We start from the raw sequence: 21,378 nt of genomic DNA on the forward strand, positions 1-21,378 counted from the left end.
GTGTTGACTTGAATACTCTTCAAATCTCTTTTTAGTTTATGACCATCTTTGCAAAGGAGAAACATTCTGTTGGTTCTTTTATTGAAGCTTTCAGCTGTACTCACAACAATTTTTTTCAAAATTTGGTTAAACTTAAATCATCTTTGGAATTTAGGAGTATTTCTCTTATCTCTACCAGTCTATTTGCCTGATGAATTTTCTACATTGGAACAGATAAACTGATGAAACTCTGGATAATTTCTCCTGTTATGATTCCAGAGTTACATTTCTAGTTCTTTGTCTTTTTCATCTTTTTCATTTGTTCTTTTCCTGTGCTCTCTGAGGATACTGTCTTTGCTGTTATTGTTGAGGTCAGACAGACATCTGGTCTCTCTGAACTTTTCCCATTGGGTTTTATTCATAGACTTCTTTCTCTTTCTTTTCTTATCTAATAGCAAACAATATCTCATATTCCCTCATATCTTGGATTTTTTCATCTAATTTAAATTGCCAATTGGTTGCCTCTATTATATGAAAAAGGTTAATGAAGAATTTAGCTAGGGATTATCACCTACTGGCCCAGTCAATCTTTACATATTAGATTCAAACTGTGGAGCCCAATTTTTCTCGGCTTACATACTCACAATTTGGTGCACAAAATTCAACCCAGATAGAGTATAACTCATTCAGAAGTTATACCATTAAAAACATCTGGTGAAAATATAGTCACAAAGATGAATGATTTATCATTAGTTGCCATCTGGAGTCTTCTCTTGAGGGAACTAAAACTTTCATCATAGTAGGATGTTTTGCTATCAATTGGCCATCCTTAAATTTCAAAATTAAATATATACAAATAAAGCAGCTCTTATGGTTCTAATAGCTGTTTTTCCGTTCTTTGCTTATTTGAGTTCTCCTGTTCTATGATATTGTGTTAGGATTTTTCAGTATTATGAGTTGGCACCTTTTAGATATTTGGGTACCCACTGATGCTTTTTAATTTTTTAGATTTTATTTATCATTGATGTGCTGATAATGTCAAATATAAATTGATCTCCCCACTTTTCCAGAAATAAAAGCCATCACATCTTTTTGTACTCAGATATCATGAAATGATATAATTCTGTGGCACTGATCATATTTTACTCCTGACCTTTAAATTCTTAGTAAATTTCCTTCTCCTTTAAGTATAATTTTAGATATGAATCATAAATGTTTACCCATATTAACTAGAAAACAATGTGATTAATAACCAGTCTTCAAGTATTTTAAATATTTAGCAAACTGATACCAGTGGTTTTATTCTTTATTTAATTCTTAAAATTATGTCCCCTGGAAGTTCCTAGTTGAAGTCAACGTGGTGCTTAGATACACTATCTAAATTATACTCATGGTAATGATAACTCTTATGGAGTGCCCATTATGTGACAGTAACTCTACATATTTTTAACCCTTTAAAGAGACTGTTTTTAAGGTGGCTAAAACTTATAGAAATTAATTAATTTGCTCAAATTGTGCTCATATATGGAAAATTCATGGTAATAACCTGGACTTTTGCAACTCTAATGCCTGCGTCCTTTTCTCTCTACAGCATTACCTCTCCATAGTACAGGTGAGCCATCTCTTCAGTTATTATGATGTCTGATTAGTATCTCAACTCTCTACCTCATTTTTCCTGTATAGATTATTAATATGTGGCAGAACCAATGAATTTGGCAGAGTAAATATATTTATTTACTCTCTAAGTGACTGACAGATCACTGGATGGTCATTAACACCATGGCTGTTAATATACATTGTAAAAGATGGCTGAAATGAATGAATCAGCTCTGGGATGAAGGCACAGCACGTGGTGTTTCCCAGCGTTCCATGGTGATGAAACTTAGAGCACTAAGTTTGGGGTCACAAGCTTGCATTGAGACTCTGCTCCACTACTTACTGGCTGTGTAATATTGCACAACCCACTTAACCTCTCTGAACTTCTATACTGATCTCAGTGTTTTCAAGAAGATTAAATGAGATATAATGTCTGTAAAATGGTATTACCTTCTGAAGAGCACTCTATAAATATACTTATTTTATTAGAGCAGCAGCCACTGGTAAATTCTAATGCTACTGAGATTACTTGGAAAAGAGAGAAAATGTGTTGCGTGTTACTGTTCTATTATTTAAATCTTTTCACACTTGGACTCCTACATTGCTTTACAGTCTGGATCATGCTTAACTTTCTGTTTGCAGCTTAACATCCTGCAAATGATTTATCACTTGCTTTACCATCTGTGCCTGCTACAAAATCTAGGTTAAATTATAGGATTTTTGTGTGTTTAGTGTCCTATGAAGACTTGAGTAAATATTTGGGGGATCTTCTAATGCGTGTTTAAGTCTTCCTTCTTCCTTCTATAATATTCCTCAATATTTAGGTATGAGTGAAAGGGAGTATATGAATTAATCAATAATAATTAATAAGCTTTTGACTGTGGCATATGCTGGATACAATCAAGCTCCCGGAGGGCAACACATACAGCATGTTACAAGTCTGTCACAATATGTATGATTTATGTATGTAAATACTAGGTCATAATCAATCTTCATTTGAAGAAATCACATATTTATAAAACAAAACAAGTCAGCATTTAACATTACTTCTGTCATCAGCAATGTTGTCTGAAGCTATCCTACTCTGTACTCTGCTGTACCATTAGAATAATCTATTATGGTATTTACAGAGAAGAACACTCCATACAGGAATTTCTGAGTAAGATGGAAATAAAATAGGATGTTGCTTTTTTATTTTTTTGCGGTACGCGGGCCTCTCACTGTTGTGGCCTCGCCCGTTGCGGAGCACAGGCTCCGGACGCGCAGGCTCAGCGGCCATGGCTCACGGGCCCAGCCGCTCCGCGGCATGTGGGATCTTCCTGCACCGGGGCACGAACCCGTGTCCCCTGCATCGGCAGGCGGACTCTCAACCACTGCACCACCAGGGAAGCCCTGATGTTGCTTTTTTAATGACATATTTTTCCTTTATTCCAAGTAAAATACACAATGAACAATAATTAAGAGGACAATTTGATGGTCCATATGACAAATTTTAGTGGGTACATTTCCCGTGGAAAGTATACATAGTTGACATACCAAAAACAACCAAACAAACAAAAAACTTTCCATGTGCTTTAATTAGGGAGCTTTGATAGTATTCATTATAGTAAATTATTTCAGATATAATGTTAAAACAAAGATGTAGCACACAAAGCAAAATTGAACAAAGGTCCAAATGGGATATTATTAAAATGTCAAAATGAGTAAGCAGATGGGGTTTGTATGGCTCAGTGGATTAGTCACCAGGCCCCATTACCGTGGGGACTCTAGTGAAATCCAGTCTCAGTAGAATGATCAGAAAGTAAAAATAAAGGGTATATGCAGAAGCAAATAAATCATTTTATTTGTGTTCCCAACTAAAACACAGAGGTTTTTTAATATTTACTTTTCTTTCTTTAACCACAAGACTACATGAAGATTACAATACAGCTACATTTATTTTTGTCAGAGCTTTTTTCCTCTAAGATTGTAGAAATGAAAATAGACGAAGAGATTGGAAACTATACAGATTTGTCATGCTCTTCACGTAACAGAGCACGTGCCCTGCAGAGGCCGGATGAAAGCACGCACTTTCTCTAGTGAAGCTTCAGCACAATACACCAGCGATCGCGTGGGGAGGTGCCACTCAAAGCACTGACTCTGTAACAATCTCATAAAGAAGAAATTAAGATTTTTTTTTTTTTTACTGTCTTTCATCCTGATCATCCCGCTAAAGCAATTACTACTACCTACTCTTTGCAGACACAAATTGAAACGTAGCCATTTACACTTCCTCCAAATTTTGACAAATCACTTTGACTTTTATTATGGCTCTACAGTTTAACACTCATCAAACCTCACAATCTGTACTGGTAAGTTAAGATTTAGAACACGAACACACATCCTGCAGGAAAAATTAGAATTGGTAGAAAGTCCTTTCCCTAGATCAAATAAAAGCATTACTCGGATATTTTATGATAAAAAGAAAGTAATTGCATGTTACCCACTAGAGTTTGTGAAGTGTGCTTTCTGGATGACTTTTTGGTAAGAGCTCAGAACTGTTTGGGTGGCACTCCACTACATAAAATAAACACTTGCTGAATGCAGATTCCCCCATATAAGTAGCTCTTGAGACAGCAGCTGCAGTGTAATCGTGAATCCATTATTACTCTAGAGATGGAAGTCAAAGCAAGCTAAAAGAGTAAGATGATACAACCCAATCTATTCAGAATACTATGTTGATTTGGGGGGATTCCATAGATAAGCACAGGCTACTATTAAAATATAGTCTGCTCTTTGAGAATTCACTGAGTTCATTGGTGCTAAATACGTGTGCGTATATACAGGGTTTTCCAAGGAATCGTAACCAATAGAATTTTATGTACGTATGTAATTCTAAATATATATGGCAAGATATATAATTAAGATACTGCAATAAAGGACAAAATTGAAAGTAGAATAGGAATCTCATATTGCTGCACTGGTGCCAATTACATTACCACATTGTTTCCTCACTGCAAGACTGATAAGAATCTGCAAGCGCCCAGAGCCCAAGAGACTTGAACATGCCTGGTGAAAATTGGAAATCAATAGGAGTCTATAATCGCAAGCAAACGGAATCATTTCCATTGGGGTGAAAGACGGCAGGCAACACAGAGCTTGTGCACAGCTGTTGTACACAGGGCCAAATGGTGCCCTTTCTCTTCTGCCTGCCTTGGTGTTCCTAGGTGGACACACCTGTTTGTTTGTTTGTTTAACATTGCTCTTGTTTATAAAAGAAAAGGAAATTGTTCTTTAATTTTAGGCATCAAAGGAATAGCAAACGCATTGAACTCATGCTAATTAAATAATGATTTTTTTCTGAATTTACTAGGAATGGGGGATAATTCATCTGAATTTGCCTCCTCTGCCTATCTGTACTCCTGGTACCAAGTGAGCAAATGTTTCCAGATTTTCCGTCAACTCACCACAAATTCATCTCAATTCTGGCTCGAGGTAAACTCCATTTCCAAAGCTAAGAGGTAATTTAGTCTCCAGGGTCATTTGGTTCTGCCCCTCATTTAAGGAAAGTCTACAAATTCTAAATGAAAATGAACATTACTATCCCCTAGGGGCCAAGCTAAACCAAACATTTAATTTCATTGCAAATGCCTATTTTCTCCTAGTTGAAATTACAAAGGTCTTTTTGTTGTTGTTCTTGATTTTTAGTCTATTACATGATGCACCCAATTCAAAGCTGTCCTTGAGCTCTCTGGCTGAGACAGAAACACACAGTTCAGTGATAGGAACGTGGAGTCCTTATGAAAGACACGAATGCATCCACCCACAGAAAAGCAGGTAGTACACTCAGTGACAGCCTCCGTGAGACAAAAACGGAAAGAGGTGTTGCTCTTCAGACAACAGCGCCTTCAAAAGACTTTCAAAATGTAAACCGAAGTTAGCTTCATAGTATTCACGGCTATCCTGTCCACTTTTCGAGCAAAGGTGATTGTACTGAACTTGATGGGTGCCTAGGTCAGTTCTCAACAAACAATGCTGACCCAAATGTCAGTTTATTTCTAACAGTTTGAAAATATAAAATATGCTAGGATGCTACCTTGTTAGTGAAAAGTGTGGAAATGTTGTAAATGTTGCCCCTGTAGGATGACCAATACATGCCTGGATTTAAGGGCATTTTTAAGGTTGGGGTGGATCTATCTTGAAGGTTCTATAAATCCGCATTAATAGTTTCCAGAGAAATTGGGACTTAACTTGTTGAATGAGATATAGATTACTAGTTACCAATGTTCTACAGTGCACAAAATTCAGATTTAAGAGAAAACGGCTTCTCCTACAAATTGACTTTTTCTACCCCTTCTACACTGCTTATGTTCTAGTAATTTAGTTTGTTAAAAGGAAATACGGACCCCAAATAGAGATAAACAACAAAGAAAAATACCCAGTATGATGTTTTACACAGATAATACAGTAAATAAATATCTTTGAAATTCATATAGGATTTTCTATAGAGTTTAATGTATGCCCTATTCAGCATCTTGGTTTCATGCAGCATGATTTTTTTCCTTCAGAGAAAGCGGCCTCTTCCTGCCATGAGTTGAGATATATTTTCTTAAGTGTGCAAATTCCATAAGCACAGGCTAGTCTGGGGCAGAAGCAGAATGGACATCAATTTATGGACTCTGATTTGGGTAGAACCCAAGAATTTCTCTCTTGAGGCTTTCAGAACCGACTTGAGTTCCTCCTCTGGGCTTATTGTATTCTCCCACAGGAATTCTTGTCTCAGTTCATTCCAGTAGAGCTGTCTTCCTCAACACAACTCTGATCTTGTTTGTCTTTTACTCACACTTGCCAGCGGTTCTTCCATTGCAAGGCTTATATGGGGTGGGGTGGAGGGAGTCTGACCATTTTAGGCATTTTAGAATGCCCCTTACAGGCTTCATCACACCTTCTTAATTTTATTCCTCCTACATCTCTGCAACGTCATAGTAAACAGTCATCTTACACTTGTATCTATCTGAGTCATTCGCCACCTTCCACCACTTATCTTAGCAAATTTCTGCCCTATAAATCAGGCACCTCACAGGGCTGGCATGTAGTAGATACACAATAAACCATGTGATTGAAAAAGAGATCAGGTGGATGAGATGAGAGCCATCTTCATGGTACCACTTCAGACTGTTGCCCAGAGAGCATCTCCATGGAACTTGGAATCTTATAAAATCCCTTTCCCTCTGGCTCCTGAGAGCACTTCCTGTAAAATGCATGACAAAATACACCCATTTTACAACTATGAAATTTATAATTTAAAAAAAGTTCAGATTCCTTCTCCTTTTCAGAGAAAATGAGTGCATTTTATTATATGAAGCAACACCTAATGTATTTTCATGTACTATTGTTTAAATTTCCATCTTTACCAGATAGATTCTCAAACATCCTTAACTTTGGATGATCAGTATGTTTGTGCGAGAGGTTTCTGGGAAGAATCTGTTTTTACCCTAGGAAAAGGCAGGATATCAACATGTGAATTGCGTAAAATTCAACATATAAGAACATATTTTTTTGTCTAGTTCTATTTCTGCTCTTTATTGAAGACAAACATAGACACACACACACACACACACACACACACACACACACACCATAAAAAAAGTTTTGAGAGGAACAAATTTTCTTTGACAAGGCATTAGTTAACATTTTGGCCTTTTGAAGTTTCCTTAATACTAGGATTCCCTGTGCTAATTGTTCAATTTACATATTATTATACACATACACTGTTTATTCGGTACTAAACTGATTCCAAAAGTACTACATTAAAATAAACTTGTTATTTGGTGACTGGCTTTGTTCATAAAGTTCTGTGTTTGGCATCTTCACATTTTCCAAAATATATGTGTATATAAGAAAAGTCATTATTCTAAGTTTCTTTTTAGCGTAGCTTCCTTTTAATATTTTACATACATTGCATCTTTGTTTTATGTAATAAGTAATTTTTAAAATAGAATTCAAAAAAATTGTAATCATAACATAGGATGTCCTAATGGAAAGGCAAGTGTATAGGGCAAGAGGCTATCTCTTCTTTCAGTTCATTAGTTTTTGGCAGAGCCCAACCAAAGTCAAATTCACCTAGGATGCCCAATAGCTGTGGGCATCTCCACAGGGTCAAGAAAGCAAACCCATGATGGATTAATTTTTTTTTTAATTTTAACGTTGCAAGAGGCGCTTATTTTACAGGCACTGCTACAAAATTAGGAATCATCATAAAACATACCAAATGGAAAATTATTTGCTTGATGTTTATAATCAAACATGACTTTGTGAACTTGCTTGTAAAAGTCTGTACCTTCAAATCTGTAAAGCAAAGGTTTACCACAATGAGACATAAACTGTCTCTATCCACAATATTTCTATGTATTTCCTGTACATACAAATTCTTCCAACAGGCAGCAATGCTTGCAAATAGGCTTTAAACTTCCATAAAGCTGCACAATATTTCACTTTCTGTTAAAACTTTTACACTCACTTAGGAAACTTAACCATAAAAATGCTTATATGTATAGCCCAACTCTGAACACTGCTGGCTTGGTTATAAGTATTAAATTTTTGACCAAAGAGTTTGGTGGGTTTGAGTTGAAATATTGACCTAAATGCTGTATTAATGATCATTCATAAAACACATTCAGCATGCTAACATTATAAAATAGGGTTCCATTCAAAATATACATTGGCAGTTGTATTTGTACTTTAGGCAGAATAAAAAGCATGTGTAACTTTTTTATATGCATCTAGTTTAAGCAAATTACTCTGTGAAAGTATGCTTAATTTAAAAAAGTGTCTTAAACTCTTTGTGAAAAGTAACAAAGAAAAGGTAACTAAGTTTTGCCATTCGAAAAATGTTGTTTGTTAATATTGCCTTCCAAAATATAAGGGTACTTTTCTTCAGCTGAAATAGAGCTATGACACCAGAGTTGTGGCGTTCGCAAATTTTGATTCTAAATATGATGGCTGCATTTATTTTATATACAAAACGTTGCTGCATTGAACAAGGCAGGACTTTCTACTTCAGTGGTAGTGAGTGTTCTTTGTTCTGTACATAACGCAGAAATGAAAATGATGTAGTAGTCACTGATAACGAATCGGACACTGCAGAGCTGTTTGGCAGTTCGTGATTCGTGCCTTCGGTTAAGAATTCTGGGATTGTCATTCAATTACCATCCTTTTGTGGCTCAGTTCCATGATCTTCAACTTCTTGCTGCTTCATCAGCCCCTTGCTGCTCTTTCAGGCACTCTAACCTGCTCTGCGTCACACACTTGGGCCTCTGCCTCTGCTTCTCGGCCTTTACCAGGTGCTGCCTCCTCTCCTTTGCTCCGGTACCAGCATGTCTTCATCTCGCTGATGGTTTGAAAAGGAAGGAGGCCCTGCTGGGCCTAGAAGGAAGCTGCCGGGCCAGGGGCTGAGGACTGACCGGCCCAAGGAGGTGGGGCCTCCGCAGAGGCTGCACCGCTCTTCTCCCCACTTCAGTCATGCCTCCGCCAGCCCTACCCAAGTGCCTTGCTGAGGACCATGACCATCCCCTTCTCTGCGTTTTTTTCACTCCCCCAACTCCTGCTTTCTCCAGTGGGCGGGGCTGGGCAGCCCAGGGGACTAAGGGCAGGCATTAAAGCACCTGGGAGAAAGGCAGGAGTTGAACAACCTGGACAGTGGCCTTCAAGCTGTGCCTGAGTAGAGGACAGGGTATGTGCTTAAATGACATGCATGACCAGGCCAGAGCTGCAGCTGGGACTCTTTTCCTGGGAATTGGGCAAGGCTGTTTGCTACATGTCCCCATTGAGGAAAAGGATGGGCATGGGGGGTTCCAAGAGACCCTGTGTGTGTGCATGTGTGCGCGCAACTTTCTTGGTCTATGTCTTTGGAGCACCGATTGTAAAGTACCGGTCCTCCAGCAGCGGCCTCCCCCATCCTCAGACCCCTGCCAGCTGGCTGCTTCCCTCCTCAGCCTGCCCTGCTAGCCTCTGAGCCTCGGAGGACCCAACCTGTGAAAGAACAGGGCTCCCAGGGCCTCTCAGCCCCTGTCTCTCCTCTGGATGCCCTCCTCCTGCACCCCATTCCTGCCCTGCCTCTGAGCTGAGCTCCTCAGCCCTCAGGGTCCCCTGTAAGTTCCCTCAGAAAGTATTCTCAGGAAGCCCCACTCCCTTGCCCTGGCCCTGTTTATAAGACTTCAGGGCTAGTGCACCCCAATCTTCACAGACACTGAACTTAGAGGTTCTACGTCGGTGCCCCCAATGGTGCCCCCCCAGCCTGCAGTCACCCCATTATAGGCCCTCACTGTACGCCTCACCTGCTCACTGCTGAGGTTGCCTTTGTACCCTCTTCCCCCCCGCCCCCCGCCCTCTGTTCCCAACCAAATGGTGGCAAGAACTTGAATCTCTCGCTTCCACGGTTGTGCTCTCCCCATCTTCCCACCATACTAGCTATTACGGGGGCTCCATTCTGTAGAGAAAGCTCTGGATCGCAGGGAATGCAGGGTGGCCTGTCTAAGTTCCTCTCTCTGTGTAGAAACGGTATAGACCATTAGAAAAAATTCACTTATAATAGACCGAATTTTCCAGCAATACAGAGGCTTGAATTTGAACTTAAATGGCTTTTTTAAAAACTTAATGCTACTCAACCATAAAAAAGGATGAAATTTTGCCATTTGCAGCAACATGGATGGACTTGGAGGGCATTATGCTAAGAGAAATAAGTCAGACAGAGAAAGGCAAATACGTATGAGATTATTTATTCATGGAATCTAAAAAATACAACAAACTAGGGAATAGAACAGAAAAGAAGCAGACTCACAGATCTAGAGAACGAACCAGTGGTTATCAGTGAGGAGAAGGAAGGGGGGAGGGGAAATAGAGGGGTAGAGGATTAAGATGTACAAACTATTATGTATGAAATAAGCTACAATATATATTGTACAACAGGGAGAATATAGCAAATATTTTATAATAACTGTAAATGGAGTATAACCTTGAAAAATTGTGAATCACTATATTGTACACCTGTCACTATATTGTGTACAGTATCACTATATTGTACACGATGTATATAATATTATACATCGACTATACTTCAATGATAAAAAGAGAGAGAGGAGCATTAAAATATGAAAAAAACTTAACATAATATTTCTCTCCCTCATGAATTTGAGGATGGAGACTCAAGCTCTCTACACATGGGAACCAGGAAGGATTTCTCTCACACGAATTGATAAGTTCCAGGAGGGAAGGACAGTGTTTGTCTTGTGCAGTTTCCTCAGTGGTATAAAGTACACAGTCAATTAATGGTGATTAAACAAATGAGTGACTGGATCAACACATTAGTACAAATGTCATTATTAAATCAGCCAGTTATCCAGCAGAAGGTGCAGAGTAAGAACAAATAAGGTTTGAGGCCAGAAAATAAAATTTCCTGAACCTTGGAGGACAGGAGATAAATGGGCAACATATTGCAACCCTAGGCTACAAACGTGCTCTGTTACACAGAAGGCTGATGGACAGGCAGGCACTGGTTTGAACTTGGTGTTGGATACGGAGATGCCAGTGTTGGGAGGCACTGGGTAGGACCGTCAAAGACCAATTTGTTCAGACTGTTAGCAAAATAATGCAAGGAAGGGTTGGAAGCATATTGCTATGAAAGGAAACCTTTCAACTTTAGCCTTAAAAAAAAAGAACTTGGAAAACTTTTGCAGATACGCAAGTGTCTATCTCTACCACTGCCAACCTTTCCTTCTCGGCCCGTTTTTTCCATCTTCCATTTTCCTATTCTTCTTTGGAGCAAATGTGAGCTCAAAAGCTCTCCACCATGTGCCTGGAATCTTGCTGGGCAGCTGGTGGCCAATAAAGCTTATGGGAAAAGCCTAGAGAGAAGGTGAAGAGAAAATGTTTTTCAGTCTTTCCTACCACCCAGGCCTGACTGGACCAGCTACAAAACCTATTTACTCAGCACTATCAGCATTCTTTTTTTTTTTTTTTAATTGGACTATAGTCGATTCACAATGTTGTATTAGTTTCCAGCGTACAGCAAAGTGAATCAGCTATACATATACGTATATCCACTCTTTTTTAGATTCTTTTCCCATATAGGCCATTACAGAGTATTGAGTAAAGTTCCCTGTGCTATACAGTAGGTCCTTATTAGTTATCTATTTTACGTATAGTAGCGTGATCTGCCAACTGAGACAACAACCTCTCCAGTATGTATGCTAGAGGGTCATCGGCAGGCCCTGAAATAATCTCTTAAAGCCCCTAGTACAGTGTTGCTTTTCCTCCTTTCCATGTACCCAGACACTCCTCCATTCTTATCCCCATCCTTTTCCTAGGGAGATTCACCAATAGCTTCTCTTTCATGGGAGAGTCACAAATGATCAAATAATTCACAAGACAAGCTCCAGCTTGCAACGGGGTATAATTAAAAGGTGTCACATATTTACCAACTGGCTCACCTCTAGATCAGCATATAGGACTAGAAAAGGCTTTCCCTGTGCGAGAAGAATCCGGCTGCCTGCTGAGAAAACTGTGTCAGCCTGACGGCGCCTGGCTTAATTACTTCAAACTTAAAATAATTAATAAGTTCCTCATTTTCCAACAGGAAAGCACTTAATGCTGTTCAATCAAATAATTCAAAGCCTACGTAGCTCGCTGCTATGTAAGAGGGTGCTGGGTTTGGGGTTCTTCGCGCTTTCTTCTTCCTGTAACGTTGGGTAAGTCACGCGCTACACATTTGAGATGACGTTTTCTTGCCGAGCGTCCCACAGGAATGTGAGTTCCGATCGTTACATTTCTTCTGGCAAATCCAGTCTTCCTCAGATTCACCAGGGAGAGCCTTGCTTTCCCCTCTTCCTCCTTCTTACTGATCCTTCTGTGTCATGAGGTTCACTGCAAATGGTCTGAGTAGACTTTCAGCCCCCAAACCTAAATATTTGCTTAAAATAAATGTAGAAAGAGAGTGTAGGAAGGTGATTGAAAGAAAGAATAAAAATGATGCGGGGAAAGGAAACCTGCAAAAAGGAACCATGGTAATGCAACGGCAATGAAGGGTGGGTAAAATGGGCCCCAATTTCACTTTCCTCTAGTGGGCTTTCGGGTGTCTGCAGAGGCGCTGCGGGAGGTACTACTGAGGCACAAAGCAGCAGATCTTATTTTTTTAATGTTTAAAGGAAGCTTTTTCAGGGTGAAAGTGAAATTTCTCTCAAGGAGAGAAATTTTATTCCAAAACTCATAACGCAGAGCAATAGAGCAAGCTGAGGTTTCTCGAAGGTTGTATTTTTGTAATCTGCCCTAAAAAGAAAGCATTTATTCCATCCTGAGTGGGTCATCTTTAATAGAGAAGTTATTGTTCGGAGCTCCATAAGGCTATTAAAAATGGTGGGGGGAGGGGACAGGAATAAAAGGCTAAATGCCAGCAAGGCCTGCGTCAGCACCAGCCCAGAGGCAGCTGTGAGCTCCAGCCCACTGTTGTCCAGCGTTGGTGCACGTGGGACAATCCCTGGGCACTTGCAGCAGTGCTCAGAGTTCCATCCCCCCTCTGAGCTTCGGATTCAGTGGGTCTGCAGTGGGACTTGGCACCTGCCTCTGTAATAACGACTCCAGGTGTGTCCCATGTGTGTTCTCAACCGCCCACACTTTGAGAAACCAGCTCTCAGCAGCTCGGGCATCCTGCATACCCGAGAGGGGCCGGACCACCTCTGGTGCCACTGCTCAGGGGAAGCAAATGAGATTAACAGACACTTCTTAGTGTCAAGTGTTCTTAAGCAAGATGCCAAAGTTTCTTTGCCTCTTCCAACAAGATAAGCTATCTGTCAGCAGTGAGGCAGAGGCAGTGACCTCACAGATCCTTACTTAAACTTGATTTCTTTCAAAATCCTGCTAGCTCCTTTGGGAAAACAAAACAATAAATAAATTGAAGGAAAACTCTCCCTTTCGTTCCAAATAGTATGTTTTTAAAGCTGTGATTAGCTGTTGTCACTGGTCCACAGATCTTCCCCAGGGAAGGGGATTCTTACTGCCCCTTCCTTTGTTGGCAGTATTACCCAGTTGTCCTCACAGGGGCCTGAATAGACTGTGAGAGGACCCCCTTTGTGTCCACGCACATCACCTCACAAGCTACACCAGCAGTGGGTCCTGAGGCCATCCACTCGGATGAGGACTCCTGCTTTCAGCACAGGGATAAATGCACTGAGGGCAATATCATAATATCTGGCATTGTTCAGCCAGACAGGGAGGGAGGCGGAGCTCTGACCTTTTCAGTCTCTTGACACCCTTGTCATTATGATCAAAACATCAAAGCATATACTCTTGCCCAAAGAGGGGAGAAATCTCTACTTCGGACAGATCTATGTAGTAATAATGATAACGAGTGTGCACCAAACTCTCTAGAGAAGCAAAAGTTATCCCTTGCGATAGTCCCATATTTCAACACCAAGGCTTTGGCAACCAGCAGCTCAAGGTTGTAACCCAACTCAGCCCTTCACTGTCTGATTTGGGCCCTGTGACTGACTTCTCTTCAGAGTCAGTCCTGACCTTCAGGTCAGTTTCTTTATCAATAGATTAGGCATAGTAATAGTTTCTAGCTTGTAGTGTGGTTATGTGGATTAAATGAGATAGCTTGGCAGAGTGCCTGGTACAGGTAAAGGAACAAAAAAATTCTCACTCCCCTCTAATTCCACAAGACAGGATCTATGCCTCAACTGTTTATCATCATAATTCCAGTACAGATCCTGGCATAGGGTTAATGTTCTATAAATAGTTTTGGAATGTAGGAAATAAGAAAGGAAGATAGAGAGGAAAAGAGGGAGGAAGGTCTGACTTCGGAATATTAAAATCTAGTTCCAAGGCAAAGAATGAGAAGTGTTCAGAAAACGTATGTTGGCCCAGAGTATGCTGTACTAACGAATAAATTATATAACCTTATTTCTTGCTCACAAAATTCCCTTGCAGGTCCAAGCAGTGAGTCAAGGATCTGTTCAGATGCCATCTGGTGGCACTGGCCTCTCAGCATGTGTCTCCCAGGATGACCGTGGCAGAGAAGAGAGAGCCAGGGAACCAAGCCCCAGCCTGTGACTGACGACCATCACTCTGTTCGGGTCCTGGGGCTGGAACCAATTACATGAGCCACCCAGCTGCAAGGGGGTGGGAATAGAATGTGCATGAGTTGCGGGAGGGGAGGAGAACCGAACACGGGGCAGCACGATGATGCCCACCACAGCGTGGGTCCTGGCACTTTCTAAAGAAAGGCAGTTGGCAAAGGATATGTAGGAAAATATATCCTGAAAAGAATCAACAAAAATAAACGTTAAATGATCTTGGGGGTTTTTTTGTGTGTGTTTTTTTTCTTAATATCATGAGATTTTCACTTGGTAGCTGGTACGTGCAGGTACATAGGCAAGATCCTTAGTGAAACCCTTAGTTCTCTCTCTCTTTCTCTCTTGCTCTCACTCCCTCTCACCCTTGCTTTCTTGCTCCCAACAAACACAATGTCTTCTCTTACTGTAGGTTCGATAAGAATTCTCTCTACCCACGTTAACCTAGGTCCAAGGAGAAGAAAAATAGTTACAAGTGTTTGTTGATCTCTAACACATACTGAGAGGCAACAGCATATCAGGGATGGATAACCTTGACATGTTAATTGTCCTGAAAAAGCCTTCATTCTCATTCCACTGGATAAACATGGAAGCTTTGACCTTGAACTACCAATTGACTTGGACCAGGTCAGTACATCTAGGACAATTAAATTATGACAGAGTTATCTCTTTCGATGACCTAAACTCAATGAGGAAAGCGGCACAATCATTGTACTGAAATTTAACAGTAGGCAAACTTGGCCAGATTAACCCAGATGTAATCTGCCCACAGATTAAGACTGTTACACATAACTACAGTTTGCAGGGTTCTTGGGCTAGAATTAGTCTCTGCTTTTAGTCCTGAATTGCTAAGCAGACAATGCGAACTTTTTATGCCTTAGAATTAAGTTACTGTAGTTGAACTCCATGAAACGTGTTTCAGCTTGTTTCACTGTGGTGAATAAAGAACTTCCAAAATCTCAGTGACTTACAACAACAAACATGTTACATGTTGGCAGCTGCAGGTCAGCTGTTGTGGCTTTGTTCAGTCTTCTCATTCCAGGACTCAGATTAGGGTTAGGGTTACGTTTCAAGTTAGGAGAAGCTCTTTGTTGAGACGTGCCATTCTCACAGCAAAGAGAAAAGGGCAAGGGTGACGACGGAAAAATACGATGCTTCTTAAACCTTCCTCTCAGGTGTAGCATGCATGGTTGTCCACTCAAGAACCATTGGCTAGTCAGTCACACAGCCAAGGGATAGAGAAGTATATTCCCCTCCCATGGGACATGCTATGAGGTACATACCTCCCCACCTGGGGAGGTCTAATCCCCTTACGGGAAGGGGAGTGAATATTTGAGAACAATACAATCTACCATGGTAAGTAACCAATACTGAAGCTTTCTCATCTTAATATCTCTAGGGCTTAGCACAGGTGTCCAATGAATATTTATTAAATCACATTGCATATTCATTGTATTGAATGAATATATCATTTCCATGTAAGTCAGTCATCTGAAAGAAAATTTTATCATTATATCTATCACCTCTAGTATCATCAACTGATATTTTTTAATTAGCATGTATACCTAGTACTTATCTGAGCATTCTACAGGTACAAACAATAGATTTTATCGATTATCTTTAGTAGTTTAACAATCTGAAAGAGAAAATTCAAAGAAAATAATTCTCAAATAGACATTAGCATACATACTCATTTGTTAACGTGCAAACTCACAATTTCCTTTTTTGAAAATACTATCGATAATGCCAATCAAACCCTGAGAAAAGGAGAACTTGTTTTTCTGAGAATTGTCTCTGAGATTTAAAGTTTTCTTTTTTCTACTAGAAACATTCTAGGGGGAAACACCAGAAACAACAGGGAAAATATGGATGATTCCCTTTCCATAATGAACTCAGGAGTTAGAAGTTGTCTCAAATCTGTCGATTTTGAAGGGAGTCACTGAAATAGTTACAAGGTTGAAGTACAAAATGAAGATTGTATGTTCAGCCTGAATTCACTCAAAATATAATAAAAATTTGGGATACACTTGGAGAAGGGTTGGTTATGCTGCTTTTGGTTAAAAGTTCAGGCAAAATGAAATTCTGAGCCTCTGCCAGCCCCCTGTTAGGGATCTGGGTACAGAAGCTATGCTACAGCACACTTCGCTATCACAGAAATCACTCATTTTAATTTGCATCCATTTTAGAAGTTGGTCACGGGCAAATTCACACATCCAGAGCCTGGCTTTTCCTCAAAGATACCAGTATGGTACACATTACATTACAAGAATCAAAACTAATACCTTTATCCCGTAAAACAATGCAATCGCCTCCTAATTGTAACTGGAAATTGTACCAAAGTTATCATTTGTGCTCAGTGAGTTTGTGAATTAATTCATTACGCTGTTAAAATCCCAGCGTCTCTTATCGCCTGCTGCTTAGAAGACTCGGTTTCATTAGTAGCGCTGCCCCGTCAGCTGCCATGCGCTGGAGACAGCTAAGAAGTGAACCTTTGGGCTGAGAAATTCCACCTAGGGGAGGAGACGCAGCTTTGACTTGCAAACATGGCCCAGGAACCCAGCAGAACTATCTAGAGAACCACCTGAACCGTCGATCCATAAAACCATCATGAAAGTCAACGTCTCCTCCAGCACAGATCAGAGTCGGGCTTAGAGAAAATGCTGTTGGTAATCATAGCCCTGTTCTCTGAGTGTGGACAAGACTCAGGGATCAGCTGTACCTTACTTGAAGAAAACCTTGTGCAAACAGTAACCTGAAAACCGTATTCAGAAAAGCCAAGCGAGCCTTTTGTTTTGAAATCCTTTCTTAAAAATATGTGACTTCATGCATTTAAAGTTTGACGTTACCGTTGAGGAAATAAGCCAGCATTGCTGATTAAAAGAATATTTATTTTCTGCAATGCCACCATAAGCCGCGTCCATTTGCCTGGCTGCCAAGCAATAATTAATTTCCTAGTGTACACTGCCTGTCTCACGACTTCCATGAGCCACCCTAGTTTTTCTCATTAAAATGAATCCTGAAGGCACTTTGTTATTGTTTAGTCTCAGAAAAATATTGACAGGGGTTTTCATTCTCCCTCCATCAACATCATTGTTTTATAAATGTTAAGTGTAAAAGAATTTTTTTGCACACCTTTGAAGTATTCCTTACCAATAATTCATTCAAAATAACAAAGGAGCAAAAAAGCTGGGTGGTCGGAACCATAGCCATGTTAGGAAAATCACATCTGCTTTTAAATCATCGTGTTACTGAGATAAAGCTTCACTGAAGGTACAGTTACATCCACAAGTCCATGGGTTTCTCTTTGTGTTTAATTCAGCTGTGCTTTTTAACTAAGCTTTAGGGGGCTGGCTTACCAGCATTCTAGATGATAGCACCAGGCATGGGCACTCTCCTAAACATTTTTGTTTATTAAGATGCCTTGGAAAAGAGCAGAGTACTTGTGTAGTAGTCTACCTTTGCCTCTTGTCATAGATAATTATCTCTTAACATTGGGGCTTTGCTTACCTTGTTTTTATACTATGCCCACTGGGAAGGGATAATTCCTACTCTATGATATTCAGTGCAAAGCCGAGTCTATTGCCAGTGTTACATAAATATTAAATAATAGGGTCATAACATTCCTGCCATGAAGAACAACTATTTAAGAAAAGAATAAAACTGACATCTATTACCAATTGGCCAACGAGATCCTCTACAGAACTCAGATATAAAAAGTCAGGCCCTCCATTTTATTTTTAGTGTCCCAGGAAAAGGCCATGCTATCTAATTATTCCAACCAGAGGTTAAAGAAAATAGCCATTAGCTCTTTTGTTAAAACATTCTTCTCCTCTCTTCATTGATTTGAAGGTTAATAATGCCAGTGCTTTTCTATGTCACGGCACTGAGTTTTAAAATTACTGAACCTTACTCCTGAAGTCTGAAGTGCCTAAAATGCGACAGAGTGCACAGAACAAACCAGGACATATTTTCTTGGGGTTATTAGATATCTTAGAGCTAAGGTTATTTTGGAAACTACAAAAGAGAAATTAAAATGTTAGTCAAGGATTCCTGCTTATAAACTTACATCTGGAAAGTTCTCTCTTGTCAGTCTCCGAAACCCATTCAAGCTTCCTCTGAGGATCACATGAACACCCTTCACCATGTCTGTTCTTTAGTCAAAAGCAACAAAATCTTATTTAATCTAAAATAAATCTTTAATATCACTCTAACCTATCATCCACAACAAAACATAACTGTGCAAATTTAGTTATTGAATAAAAAATATCAATCATATCTCATAATTCCCTTTCTTACCCGCTACAAAATCTTTCAGTTTCTTCCTTTTGACTCTGTACCAGCATTTAAAACTTTCTAGCTCATTTTATTTAACTCAGTGAGGGAACAAACTTTTGGAGAACTTTTAGAAAGTGGTGGCTAAAGATAACTAAAGCCAAGTTGACGTTTCACACATAAAGGCATGAATGAAAGCCCACTTCCTCAACTTCTTTACTTCTGGGGTCTCAGCAAGAGAAAACAGTCCTTGAGGTGTACCGAACATTAGGATTAAGAAAAGCAAGCTTTCATTCGATTTCAATGTATACGGAAACATAAGAAACTCAGGCAACGGTTTCACAAACTGAGAAACATGAAGAGATTAAAACTGTAGAGTAGATTAATTCAAGAATAAGAGACATAAATGTTAATAGATCATCAGTGGTCCACCGAGTACACTAAACCAAACACACCTCATTATTTTTTTGATGAGATCTTCGTCTGGTATAGAAAGACATATATATTGATCAAATTCTCTCACAGTAGTCTCATAGATAATAATATCAATAATAATAGCTATCATTTGTTGAATAATCACTATATGCCAAGTACTATTCTAGGGGAGAGAATTTACATGTATGTTTTAAACATATATGTAACATATATGTAAAATCTCAATTTTATGAGATTAGTATTATTATCCTCACTTTTCAGGGGGGTAAACAAAGCTTCAAAAATGTTGTATAACTTGTCCATAGCCAAAACGGTGGGCCAGGATTTGAACCTGTGTCTGTCTGACTCAAAACCTTTGTGCTTAAACATTACTAGGTAATAGGATGGTCAGAAATTTTAATAGTTGATTAAACAACCACATCCATAGACTATGGATAGATGTTGCTAGTCGGTATTCTAGCAACATCTATCCATAGAGAAGAAGGCTTTGTCCACAAATTTTCACATTTGTCCTACTTGGTTCATTTTTTTTTAATCATCAGCTTAAGATCTACTTTTCAAATTTACATATGACACAAATAGAGGAAGAGATAGTTAATATATTGATTACCAAATCCATATTGAAAAGAGCTCAACACACAGAAATAATGAACCCAAAGTAGATACAGTTAATAGAGAGAAGTGTAAAGAAGAAGACCTATCTTAATCTTGGTCACAATAAGAAAAAATATATCCTACAGATTTTAAAAGACCACAGAGAGCATGATACTGCTGCCCACAAGTTAGAGGTAAAGTGCATTATCCAGATAGAGGTCATCGTCAGGTAATATCTACAGTATGAAATTTTTTCCAAGAAAAACATGACACAGCTTGTGAAAGTGTGGAGAGGGGACCTCTTGCAGTTTTCAACCAGATTAGAGACAATATCATATTCAGTTATGGAACCTTTCTGTAATTGCACAGGCCTAGGCTTCTTCCTACTGAAAACCCTCACCCCATCCTGCTCTGATATAGTAGATCTGTTCAGAGGCTTCAGCTGGCACTGCATTTTGAAAATGTTTCCCCAGTGATTCTGGTACATTTCTATAAACTTGCATCTTATACTCCTCCATCCATGCCTATAGCATCCTCAACCTTTTCAAAATATCCATTTATCTGCATATATTAAAGCTGCAAAATAAAAATGACATTAAAATCATGTAGTAGGAGAAAGAAGCCAATATATCTTTTGTATATAGTGGCCAGGATTAAGGAACCCATTAGCTTAAATATCCTGGCAACAAATCAAAAAGTGGGAAACCAGGGTTTAAAGTAAACATTGTAATAAAATGATTAAAAGCTAAGATTTTAGAGTAAAACTGACCTTGTTTAAATTTCTGCTCTGTCATCTACCAGGTTTTTTACTTTGGGGAACTTTTTTTTTAGCTTTTAGCCTTCCTAAGCCTCAGGTTTCTCATCTGCAAAATGGGGTAGTAATTGTTCCTCAACTTGAATCCCAGCTCTACCACTGCTGGCCATATAATCTTGGGTAAGATGCTCAAGCTCTCTGTGTATTCATTTCTTTATCTGCAAAATGGCACAGTAGTATCTATTTCAGAAGGCATTGGAGAGGAATAAATGAGTTAATATGTGCAAAATGTTTAAACAATATCTGGCTTATAATTGATCTTCAGTAAATCTCAGCTGTTTTTACCCTCTCATCACAGTAGAGATTATATAACCTGCCCTATCTATTTCACAGGACTCTCCTAGGAATCATATCATGTGATGAATGAAGAACCCTTCTACAAACTGAAACTCCAGTTGAATAGTCACTGGTATTTTTATTTTTATCAGCCAGGAGTCCACAAAGCATTTGTATAAATTTTAAGTTTAATTATATTTCTAGTTGTGTGTGGTTAGATCATTTATCAGGCATGTTTGGGGACTTGCAATAAATCTCAAAATATGTTGCCCAGAATTTTGCATACACATTACAGATATATACTTAGAC

This window comes from Delphinus delphis, chromosome 1 (genome assembly GCF_949987515.2).
Source record: "Delphinus delphis chromosome 1, mDelDel1.2, whole genome shotgun sequence".
Classification (NCBI taxonomy): Eukaryota; Metazoa; Chordata; class Mammalia; order Artiodactyla; family Delphinidae; genus Delphinus; species Delphinus delphis.